The sequence below is a fragment of the Carassius auratus genome, chromosome 37, assembly GCF_003368295.1.
Source record: "Carassius auratus strain Wakin chromosome 37, ASM336829v1, whole genome shotgun sequence".
Taxonomy (NCBI): Eukaryota; Metazoa; Chordata; class Actinopteri; order Cypriniformes; family Cyprinidae; genus Carassius; species Carassius auratus.
In genome coordinates, this window is record NC_039279.1 from 76,092 (window position 1) to 87,738 (window position 11,647).

The 11,647-nt window shown below is 33.6% G+C and overlaps 1 pseudogene; it reads left to right on the forward strand.

The window, feature by feature from the left end:
• Positions 1–2,133: 2,133 nt before the first annotated feature.
• On the forward strand, positions 2,134–11,480 carry LOC113055824 (fatty acid desaturase 6-like; annotated as a pseudogene).
• The last annotated feature ends 167 nt before the right edge of the window (positions 11,481–11,647 follow it).

Below are 11,647 nucleotides of genomic sequence, written 5' to 3' on the forward strand. Positions count from 1 at the left end.
GGTAATTAGAGTGATTTATAGTAAAATGTTCATCTTCAAAGCAATTTTCAACCCTAAACATTCAGACCAAGAAACAAAGCCTGGTCACATGGCATCTCAGCTTGAATCTGACGGATTTTCTAGTGGATCAAAAAATCTATATAATCAGAGCTTTAGTGTACCACATTATTGAAGATTAACATTGTTTTTTTTTTTGTATTAATTTTGCATTTAAGAATTATTCAGTCTTTTCTTGTTCATAATTGTAAATATGGAGCTTTGGACATCAATGTCCAGCCAAAAGACATTTCACTCATGTAAAGGGTAGGCAATTTACAGTTTTCATCTTTTGAATTCTGATGATTGTATGTTGACTGACTCCAGCTAAGAGGTGCTAGGAGTGTGTGTGTGTGTGTGTGTGTGTGTGTGTGTGTGTGTGTGTGTGTGTGTGTGTGTGTGTGTGTGTCGAAGCCTCTTGCTCAGTGGGTGAGATGTTTGTTCTGGGTGTCTGTTCATTTATGGGTGTAGAGGCTGACCTGCTGAAAGCTGATATAACTCTTGTTACTTTATCTGTCTATCCATCACACTCCATCTCCACACAGTTCAGCTACGCACGGCTAGCCTTTCTTACATGTACTGAATACATGACATTATATATCTGTCTGAATACAAGTGTAATGCTTTATTTGCTCCTGTGTCATAGCTCATTTATACTCATTTACAGTATTTAAAAAATGTCAATGTAAATTTTCAGTCATTGTCAAGCATAGAATTTTAAGATATTTTCTATGAAGAAAGTGTAAAACATTTTCTTATGTAAATTGTAGAGAAATATTTTAAATACAAACATTTCTGTGTAAATCATTCTTAAAACGACTCTTAATTATTTATGAGAAATTTGTTCTTCTTGTATTACTTCTGTTCATGAAGCACAGTGTTTTGTTTTCCATTCTGTGCTCTTTCCTCTTTTGTAGTCTTACATGATGCTCTAAATATTGTCTTTATATTTTACGATTGTCCTTGACCTTGATGTCAGTTCATATCTCACCCTAAAATCAAAAGAAAAAAAAAATATTACATTTTAAAATTATATATATTTTCTTTGTATTTGAGGGTTAAAAATGATCCAAGACACATGTTTTCAGGGTAGCCAAATGCCAGTGTTTTCAGTGACAAATTGTGGATAGTTGATTTAAAATGTCAATTTAATAAACTAGTCATTATTACTGACCTGTGTTTGAGTTATTTGAAGTTTATTGTTATGTTAAATAGCCTTTGTGCTGTATAGAATTGCTCAGTCCTTTTTTTCTCTCTGACACTTCATTCTTTTGCTGCAATGTTTCTATTGTCTTCTGCCAAGTAGATTAAAAGAGGGAGAGAATGGAAGGAGAACAGGGTTTGCTGAATACACGGGTGAGTCAGCAGCTGAGAGAGAAAGTAAATGTATTCTAGCTGTATGAGGAGAAAGAGAGAGAGGGGGGAGTGTGTGTGTGTGTGTGTGTGTGTGTGAGAGAGATTTTAATGTGTTGTTCTTGCAATTCAAGACACCACATGGGCCCTCGCTGCACTGTGGACCAAGGGCATCTTTGTTGGAGCAAGAAAGATGAGATTTTTTGTGTAAATAGCTTTTACATACATTGTTGCATGATTTTGTGATTTGATCGATTGTTTTAGATCATTTCCATTTGTGTCAATCGCCATCTTTCATTTATATAAATAATATACAAAAATTAAACTTTTGTCAAACAGCTTTATCAAATTTGCAACACTTTTTTTTTACTGAAAACCATAACATTTGCTGAATTTCTGTGTAAGTAAAATAAATAGTCAAATATCTGTCAATTGTTAATTAAGCCATCCTGAACAAATTTCTGTATAAATCATTCATAAAACTATTATTGCATAAATTGTGTGTGTGAGTGATTTGACAGGTTTTTGTTTATTTGTTTACACACAAATAGCAGAATTCCTGTGTAAATTATTATTATTATTTGTCTTCTTGAGCATACATTTGTTTAATTTATGCACAGTAGTTTTGCGTTAAATTGTTTAATTGGATGCAACCATTACTTTTTCTGGTTTTAAAATTAATTTATAGCTGTGTGTGTGTGTGCGCGCGCGCGTGTGTGTGTGTGTTGTTCTTGTAGGAGATGACGCAGGGCTCTTGCAGCATTGAGGACACTCCTGCCAAAGGCGTCGCCGTGGGAACGAGAAAGACCGAGTGAGCGCGTTTTTAGCGCAGTCAGCACTAAAGTCCCTCACTCTTGTTCCCCGGACCGGACGGAGAGTGCGAGCGTGCGCCATGCGTCTCTGAACTCTAGCGCCAGCATGCAGAACATTTCTGAGGAGTGGAGAGATCCCGCGTCCCGGGATGGTGAAGGACACGGGGACGGAGCGCACGGGAAGCCGCACGCGGACGCGGAGCGCGAGACGCTGATGATGGAGCTCACGCGCCTGGTGCAGAAGAGTGTGAGAGAGAGCAGCTGGTGGGAGAGGAGAGGAATAGACTGCAGCATCCTCACCGCAGCCTTCATCAGTTTACCGGCAGGTACACTCACTTTGACCACTGTTTCATTATCGACACAAAAAAACTGACTAGACACAGTCTCTTTGGGAGAATCTTGAAACAAATCAAATAAACTCAAAATAACTCCTACTTCGAGTCTGTTGTGTAGTTTACATTTTAAATTCAAATTACCCACCATATCTTTTTTCAATTTTCATTAGTGTATAATACACACACACACACACACACACACACACACATACATACATATATAAGGCTTTGAAATATAATTCCAATTTAATTTCCTTTTTTTTTTCATTCATGTCTGGGGTGAAACATTTTTGAAATAGTTTACATACATAAATTTACAAATAATGAAAAGAAATGTAAAGTATTTAAGTAGAAATACTGAAGTAGTATTTTCTAGCAACAACAACAAAAAGAAATTAAATAAAAAATCTAATAATCTGTTTTGCATAATATTTTATATTGATATATTTATTTATTAATGATGTAGGCAACATAAACGTTTATGTGTGTGCGGAAATTACTATTAACAACTGAATACAAATTTGTCTCTTGCTTTAGATAGAAAAAATTAGCATTTTGATTTAAGTTGTGAGTGTTTTCATTCCAACACATACTTGTGTGTACTTCAGTCTGTATGAGTGTGTAAAGGTGTGTAATGTACTAATGTAGAGTTTTGGATAATGTGCATTTAAAACAAATTGTTGACTTATTAAGTCACGCAGTCCAGGGGTGTGACTGTGTGTCAGCCGGTTATTGGGTGAAACTTTGCTTTAACACTGACGCAAAAAAAACAACAACTTCAGTTTTGTGCCAAATGTTCTTTGACTTTCAATCCATACAAATCAGCTTCTGTATATAGTAAAGCTTTTAAAGCTTTCAGACACGGCTACAGTTAAAGGGACAGTTCATCCCAAAAAAAGATGTCATGTTTAGTCACTTGTTTCAAACCTTTATGAATTTCTTTCTTCTGCTAAAAACAAAAGAATGAAGGCCAGACTCCCCTCATCAGAAACTGTTTGGTTTACAACAATCTTAATAATATTTTTTTTTTTTTTTTTTTTTTTTAACCATTCAATAGAATAAAGAACACCACACAGGTTTGGAACAAGTGAGTAAATGATGTCAGAATCTTAATTTCTTAGTGAACTATCCCTTTAATATCCAAATTACCAAGGCTCCTATGGGGGTGGTTGTCATGGCGACCGGTTCGATCTGAGAGCTTCCCTCCCATTGGGCGGATCCAGTTTCCTGCAGCACTCACGCCACTGACTCGTCTTTCAGAGAGAAGCCAGTGATGGAGGTCAAGACTGCTAAATAATTCGAAAAAAAGATAATTTTGTGCTGTATTGCACTAGCCAAAAAAACAGGACATAGCATAATTTAATACTTAGCATCATCTTTTTGAAATTGTGTAGCATTTTCTCCAGTCTTTGGATGAAAGAAATATTTAAGAGCGCAAAAAAAGCAAAACAAATGACACCTAGATATTTTAAAAAGGCATGAACTACAGATACTTTGTTTTAATATGTTTTTATATAATTATGTGATTATAGTACTAGTCGCTTAAGTTTAATCTTACTTTTTATTGTTTCCCATGAGAGAAAGTAGTTTACTGTATCACCAAACTATATCAGACATCACGAATAATACATTATGATACTCAAAAGCATTACATTAAATATAACCATGGGCTGATTAAACAGCTAAACAATCAGATAATCACACTCAAACTTTCCCCGTACGGAAGCATTGTTCTCCAGACATTCCCATCAAAATACCTCATTTAGTTTTAAAAAGACACCAAATTAAACATGAATTCAAAGTGACTTACATGTATTTACTTAGCAGATGCCAAAATTCACTGTATTCACTGTGAAAAATATTCAATGAATGCAAAACTTTTACTTTATTTAAGAAATATCAAATCTACCTTTAGGGGGCGTTTATGCGACACACTTTTCAACTAAAATGTTTTTAAAACTGTTTGTGTGTTTTGAAAATGGGTTTCAAAGTGCACGTTTTCTTTTAAAAACGTACACTTTGTTATCATCCGTTATCATCTCCATGTAATCTCTGAAAACGTAAACTTTAAAAATACTTTATATTTTTTTTACAAAGTGACATCACCATCAACTGGCCTTTTTAGTACCATCGTTGTCATATAAACGTCCCTTTAATGTAAAAGTTTACTGGAGCATGCTTTACAAGAAAAAACTACTTCAGTCTTTCTACATCAAAATTTCAGTTTCATTCATTGTGCTACTTGATATTTATCTGTAATTAATTGTGAAATTTAGCAATTTCTGACTAAAAATCATTTCTACCTCAATTTTTTATAGTGTTTTCTCAACTCATTTCTAAACCTGTTAATACATAAAGCAAGCATTTTGTGTCATAGCTTTGATTATGGATCATAAATGTCATGTAGATGTCCCTGCGCTGTTACACTGATGTTCTTGTGTTTGCAGGGTTCCTGTTGTTGGGTTCGTCTCAGCCGCTGTATTTCCTGTTGGGTCTGCTGATAATGGGCATTGCTCACGCTGTCATCACCGTTAAAGGGACACATCTGTCCAGTCACGGCGCGCTCAGCGAGTCTCCGGCCTGGACCGACTTCTGGGCCGTCTTCTTCATCGAAGTGAGATTTGCTGGCGATGTGAAATAATTAAACATTGCGAATCTATTGTTACAAAGTAGTAAAATAATATACTTATTACATGAAAAAGCACCAAAAGAACCATGGTTTTGCCATTTCTGAGTCTTGATACTGCCACAGTACTTTCCATTTTTACATTAATTTAATTTTAGTTTCCATTTTTACTTTAATTCCATGTGTTTTGGGTCATCAGGAGTTTTTGTACTGATGTTTAAAGCAGAGTGTGTTTCACAACATTCTCTCTGTAATATGAAAATGCAATGGAAAGAATTTAGCTGATAAAGTCTTCATTAATTAACTTCATGGATAAAGAGGATTGAGGTTCATTTACAGTTTCCATCCTCTCAAGAATGCAAGAGTCATGTTGTTGATCATATTCTATGGTAACAGTCTGAACACACAAACACAGTGGGCCCCCAAAGAGTTATTCAACTTTATAAATGTATAAGCAGTTTTTATTGCAAATTATGTTAGCTCATCAGTTTGAGTCCAATGAATCGGATTTTATTAGTATTCCTTAATTTCTCTGTAATGCTTTAAGACAGCAGCACTGAAAATATGAATGAAAAAAGCATCTTGCAAAAAGCAAGAACATCTGATTTTCCATTAAATAGTTTGCATTATTAATTATATTAATTTGTTAATTCCTTTACTGTTTTTGCTATCTACTATTTAAAATTTTCAATATTTATTATTTTTTAATTATTTTAATATTCATTAAAATATTGAATAATTAAATTAATTGATTAGCTTGATTAAATTAGTTAATAAAATATTGAATAATTGAAACAAATTAATGTATTATTTTAATTACAAAGGATACATTTGTAATAAATTGCAAAGGATAAAATGTATTGATAAAGATATGTCACTATATATATATATATATATATAACCCTAACCCTATATGTATATAGTAAATCATTTAATGTAAATATTAGAATATAAATATTTAATAATATAAATATTTAATTTAATTTAATTCATATTTTAATTCAATGATTGAAAATTTAAGTAAAAAAATGTATTCAGTCATCACATTAAATTAAAATCCATCATGATTTGAGGTGTTCTAAAGATCAGCTTGAGCTTCAGTGAAAGCTTGAACATTTGACCGTCTGTACAAAGAGTCTTGTACTTACAGTTGAATGAGTTCACAGTTCTCTATTTTACATTTTTACATCTTTTCTTTTCTGTTTTAAATGCTTCAAAATCTAAAAACTCTTAAATGAGGGTAGATGTTGATGAAATGCGGTGTCTTTTGTACCCCTGCATGCATCGTATGACTGCTGCTCCTCTCTGGTGTTTCTCAGGTGTGCGGCTCGTTCTCAGCTCGGGCTGGTGTTCATGCTCACGTCAAGATGCATCACGCTCACACTAATGTCATCGGTCTGGGAGACTCCAGCACCTGGAAAATCCCCTTCCTTCCTCGATCCATCTACCTGTTCATCGCGCCGCTGGCCATCCCATCATCACACCCATCGTTGCCATCGGTGAGGCCCTTTTTTTGCTTTGGACACCACATCAACCGAGTTCATTTAGCTCTGAGCTGATGTACATTTACATAAATTTACATTTGACTGTTGAGTGTATTCGCTGATACTAGCTTCATCATCAGTGAAACATATTCTCTCATGTGTTTCAGGTCAGCTGAAGGGTCAGTCTCCGTTCCAGATTGTGCGCACCGTCCTGTGTGTGTGTCTGGGGTTTTTCTCTCAGTATTACCTGCTCAGGTGTGTGTCAGGACTCTCGTGTATCTCTGCTTTGGTGGTCATGCTTCTGTGCAGAGCCATGTTCTCCCTGCCGTACATACACGTTAACATATTTCAGGTGAGATATACATCATAGAGAAATGCTAGATGCATTTTAATATATGATTATGATATATGTTTTTTGGTTGTGCACCTGATTTTGATTATTTTTTGGAATTGCATGCTTTCTACAATTGCTTTAGACAATTGCGTCACACAACACTAGCACAACTGTTTTTGTATGTTCAGTTGTTTTTGCATGCTCAGAAAATTTAATTAAATTATTTACACCAATTATATAAAAAATTTAGTAGTCTATGGCTGTTTTGACATTCTCAGTAAATATAAATTATATATTTTATACCACTTATAAGCAGAAATCTGTAGTTGTTTTTGCATGCTCAGAAAATTAAATCGAGAATATCACTTGATATACATATGAAAATATTGTTCTTTTACATGCTGTAATTGTTTTTACATGCTCTGAAAATATAAAAGTAATTATTTACACTACTTATCGTCAGAAAATATAAAACAGTTGTTTGCATGATCAGAAAATATACATTTACACTACTTATCTTTAGAAAATTAATTAGTAATTTGTGCATGTTCAGAAAGTGAAAACTAAATTGTTTATATGACATCTTCAGAAAATCTAAGAATAAATAATTCCAATTGGCTTTGCATTACTTAATTTTTTTTTTTTTTTTTTTTTTTTTTTTGAATTATCAGAAAATATAAAGTATTGTAAATATAGTAGTTTTTTGACTGTCATAGTGTTTTTTGCATGCTCGGAAAATATAAACTAAAGGATCTATTCCACTTTTCACTAAACATTAAAACAGTTGGTTTTGCATGCTATGGTTGCTCATATTTACACTGCTTGTCTACAGAAAATATAAAAACTGTTAAGTTAAGGTACAGTGGTGATAGTTAAAAGACTGCTAGTATTGCATTGATCCTGACTTTTAACAGAGCACCACACAGTCCACTAACAAACTCTCTGGCCGTACAGTAACACTTCAGAACTACATTATTCTGTCGTCTCTCTAAGGCTCATAAGAGTAATCATTCTGAGTGTGAACGTTCGAAGCTATTCAGTCTGCATCAGTCCATCCCTGTCTGTGTGTGTCTCTCCATCGTTTCCCGCGAGACCTGCTCAATGCGGCTTTGTTCTCCTCTGCTGCTCGCGGAGGTTCACAGGGTTCGTTTGTAGAAAAACATAAAACGGCGGAGAACAATTCACGCATGATTTTCCCAGGCAGAGCTAAGGGAGAATGTACTCTTGTATTGTGCTGATCCTCTGAGGTATTTTGGTTTGGTTTAAAGGGCAGCCGTCAGCTCTGAGACCCACAGCGATGTGTGAGACCTTTGTTTAGGAGTGAATGCTGTGTAGCTCTGTTCATAGTCGCAGTGTGTTACAGTATGTGTGTGTGATAAATGCTTGTATGTGCTATTGTGTTGTGTGTTTACATCAGTTTTGTCTAGTTTGGGCTCCTATGGTGTCAGTGGGATCTTTTTGAGCCCTGAACATGTTTGGTTTCTGTGTTTCCCCTTATGCAGCACATCGGCCTGGCAATGTTTTCTGCCTCTCAGCGTCCCAAACGCATCTTCCAGATGACACACGGAGTCCTGAACCTTCCCCGAAACCCACTGCTGGACTGGACCTTCGGCCATTCCCTCATCAGCTGCCACGTGGAGCATCACCTCTTCCCATTCCTGTCTGACAACATGTGCCTGAAGGTCAGCGTTCATACTGACAGCCACAGCAATTGCAATTTTTTTTTAATTACATTTATAAATTAACTTATTTTAATTGTTTTGATTAATTTATTATTTAATATTGATATTTTTCTAAATGTTTATGCAGCATTTTAGTTGAATAATGCAATGTGCAGGCAGGACAAGTGGAAATGCAAGGGATATATATTTACAGCTTAACGAGATAACAACCTGACAAAAATCAAGAGGAACCAATAAACAAACAGACTACAAACAAGGCACAGGAAACACTTCAACATAAAAGTCCAGGCAAGACATAGGGAACATGTAATAAGTTATTTAAATTAATAATTTATAAGATATAATTATAATAGTATATAAAATGTATATTTATTTATATAATATAAATAATATATTACATATACAATATAAAATTTTTAAATAATTGAATATTTAAAATAATTGTAAATAATTTATTAAATTAACTTAAAATGCAACTTTAACATATTAAGTATAAATAGAATTCACAAAAAGTAATAATTGAATTAATAATTGAATTAAATTCAACATTAGTCAAACAAGATTAATTAGAAAGAAAATACTAATGGATAAGGACATTCAAAAAATAAAATAAAAATAATAATAATAATAATATATATATATATAAATATATATATATATATATATATATATATATATATATATATATATGCAAGTAAAAGAAATCGGTTTAATGTACACGTTATTGATAACTTAATATTTAGATTAAAATGCAGAATAAAAAAGGGAAAAAGTATAATCATTTAAAACAATAAATCATTGCATTTGTTTCAATAAAATTAACATGCAGCATTAACAAATCAAGTAGCATTATGATTATCAAAAATGAATATATTAATGAACTAATATTAATCTAGATTAATTAAAATAATCTAATATGTGTAATAATATGTGTAATAAATATGTATAAGTAAAAATTACTAAGAATATTTAAAATATTAAAATAATTTAAATTAAAATACAGGATAAACATAGTATTAATATTAACAATACAATTCACAAAAAATAAATTAATGAAGCAACATTATTCAAACAAAATTAATTTAAAATGATAAACAAATTGTTATAAACAAATGAATATATCTACTAGTAAATGAATGTTAATAATGGATATGCATGTGTTAATCGTCTCAGGTGAAGCCTATAGTGTCTCGGTATCTGAAGGAGAAGAAGTTGCCGTATCTGGAGGACGGTTATGTCTCCCGTCTGCGTCTGTTCTTCCACAAATATCAGGAGCTGATGGTGTTTGCACCACCCATCACTGAACTGGTGGGAATCCAGTGACGGAGGAAGAGGATGAGAAGAAGAGCAGAAGATGAGAAGATTGACACTGAGATGATGGCTGGTGCATGAAGGCATTGGAATTAAAGTAAACTTGAAACTTGGCTCACAATTCATTTTACTTGCATAATATGATGCATTACTGAAAGAAACAGGGTATTTGATAAGAATAAATATGTAGGATGAGTACTTTCAGTCTTGGATGACATTTTGACGAAGGATAAAGAAATTAAACATTTGTTTTTTTCAGAATGATATGTGCTGTTGAAGGACCAGGAATGTGCATTAAGAAACAGGATCGAATCTGAATTAATCTCGTCTTTATAACAAGCAATGCTGTGCATAGAAAGCATCTTTTCATTTAAAACAAAATGCATTCAAATATTCTTAAAAGGAGGATTTCCTTCACATTGATTTTTAAGCAGTGCTTCCTATTCACTTCGCTAAATGACATTATTGAATGTAAAGATCATTGCCTAATGCACTAACTTCGGATCAGTGTTAATACAGCACTGCAGCGCTCATCATTCACGACCTCTGACCCCAGATCAGCTCCCAGCTTCAATAGACTAAAAAGATGCATACAACTTTACCTAATCTACACAGGACACGCTTTGACTTTGTTCCAAAGTTTAGTGAGCTGCCTTTGCTGTCTCTTAAAGGGACAGTTCACCTAAAAATTACAATTCTGTAATTTACTCACACTAAAGTTGATCCGAACCGGTATGAATTCCTTTCACCTGCTGAACACGCACACACACACACACACAAAAGATATTTAAAGAAGGTTTGTAATCAAATAGTTGACGGTAGCCATTGACTTCCATAGTAATATTTATGGAAGTCAGTGGGTACCAATCACTGTTTGTTGTTGTGCTCAGTTGAAGAAAGAGAATGAGTAAGTGATAGAATTGTCATTTTTGGTTGAACTTGGATGAGACTCATTTTGTTAAGCCACAACTCATCTTACAAATAGTGGTACACACAGAAGACAATCGATTCCAATGGAGTTTGCAATGCATTATGGGAATGCCTTTAAGATTTTGACCAAATGAAAGTATCTTGAAGGTAGCATCATTATTAAGATGTCTTAAATGCTAGATACGCAGCTCGCTGGGGTTCGGAACATAGTTTTTGTGTAGATTGAAACAAATAGGACTTTTTATTATTATGACGGCAGACATTTTTGAATTTGCTAACAACAATCCTATTATTTGAGTACAATATTAATACAGCACACAGTAGAGATAGGTACATGTAACTGTAATGAACATGAGAAATTCATTTATTTGACTCGAATATGATAATAATATTCACCGTATACAGTTGTAGTTATGCACTGATTTGTTTATGATTCAGTGATTTTAACCAGAATCAGTCGCCTTTGACTTGCTTCCACTGTATGTTGCAAGAGAATGCTGCTCTCCTCTTTCATTTGAAATGAAGATGATACTTTAATTATACTGACCAAATAAATTGAAATAGATATTCAACTGTTCTGATGTAGTGCTACTGTACATTTATTCGGCAAGATTTTTATACAATACAAGGCTATTTATGACTTCAAATGACTTGGAATGTGGCACACAATTCATATAGATGCTTTTCTTTATACACATAAACATTACTTTAAATGAAACACATTAATATAAACAAGCATTTAAT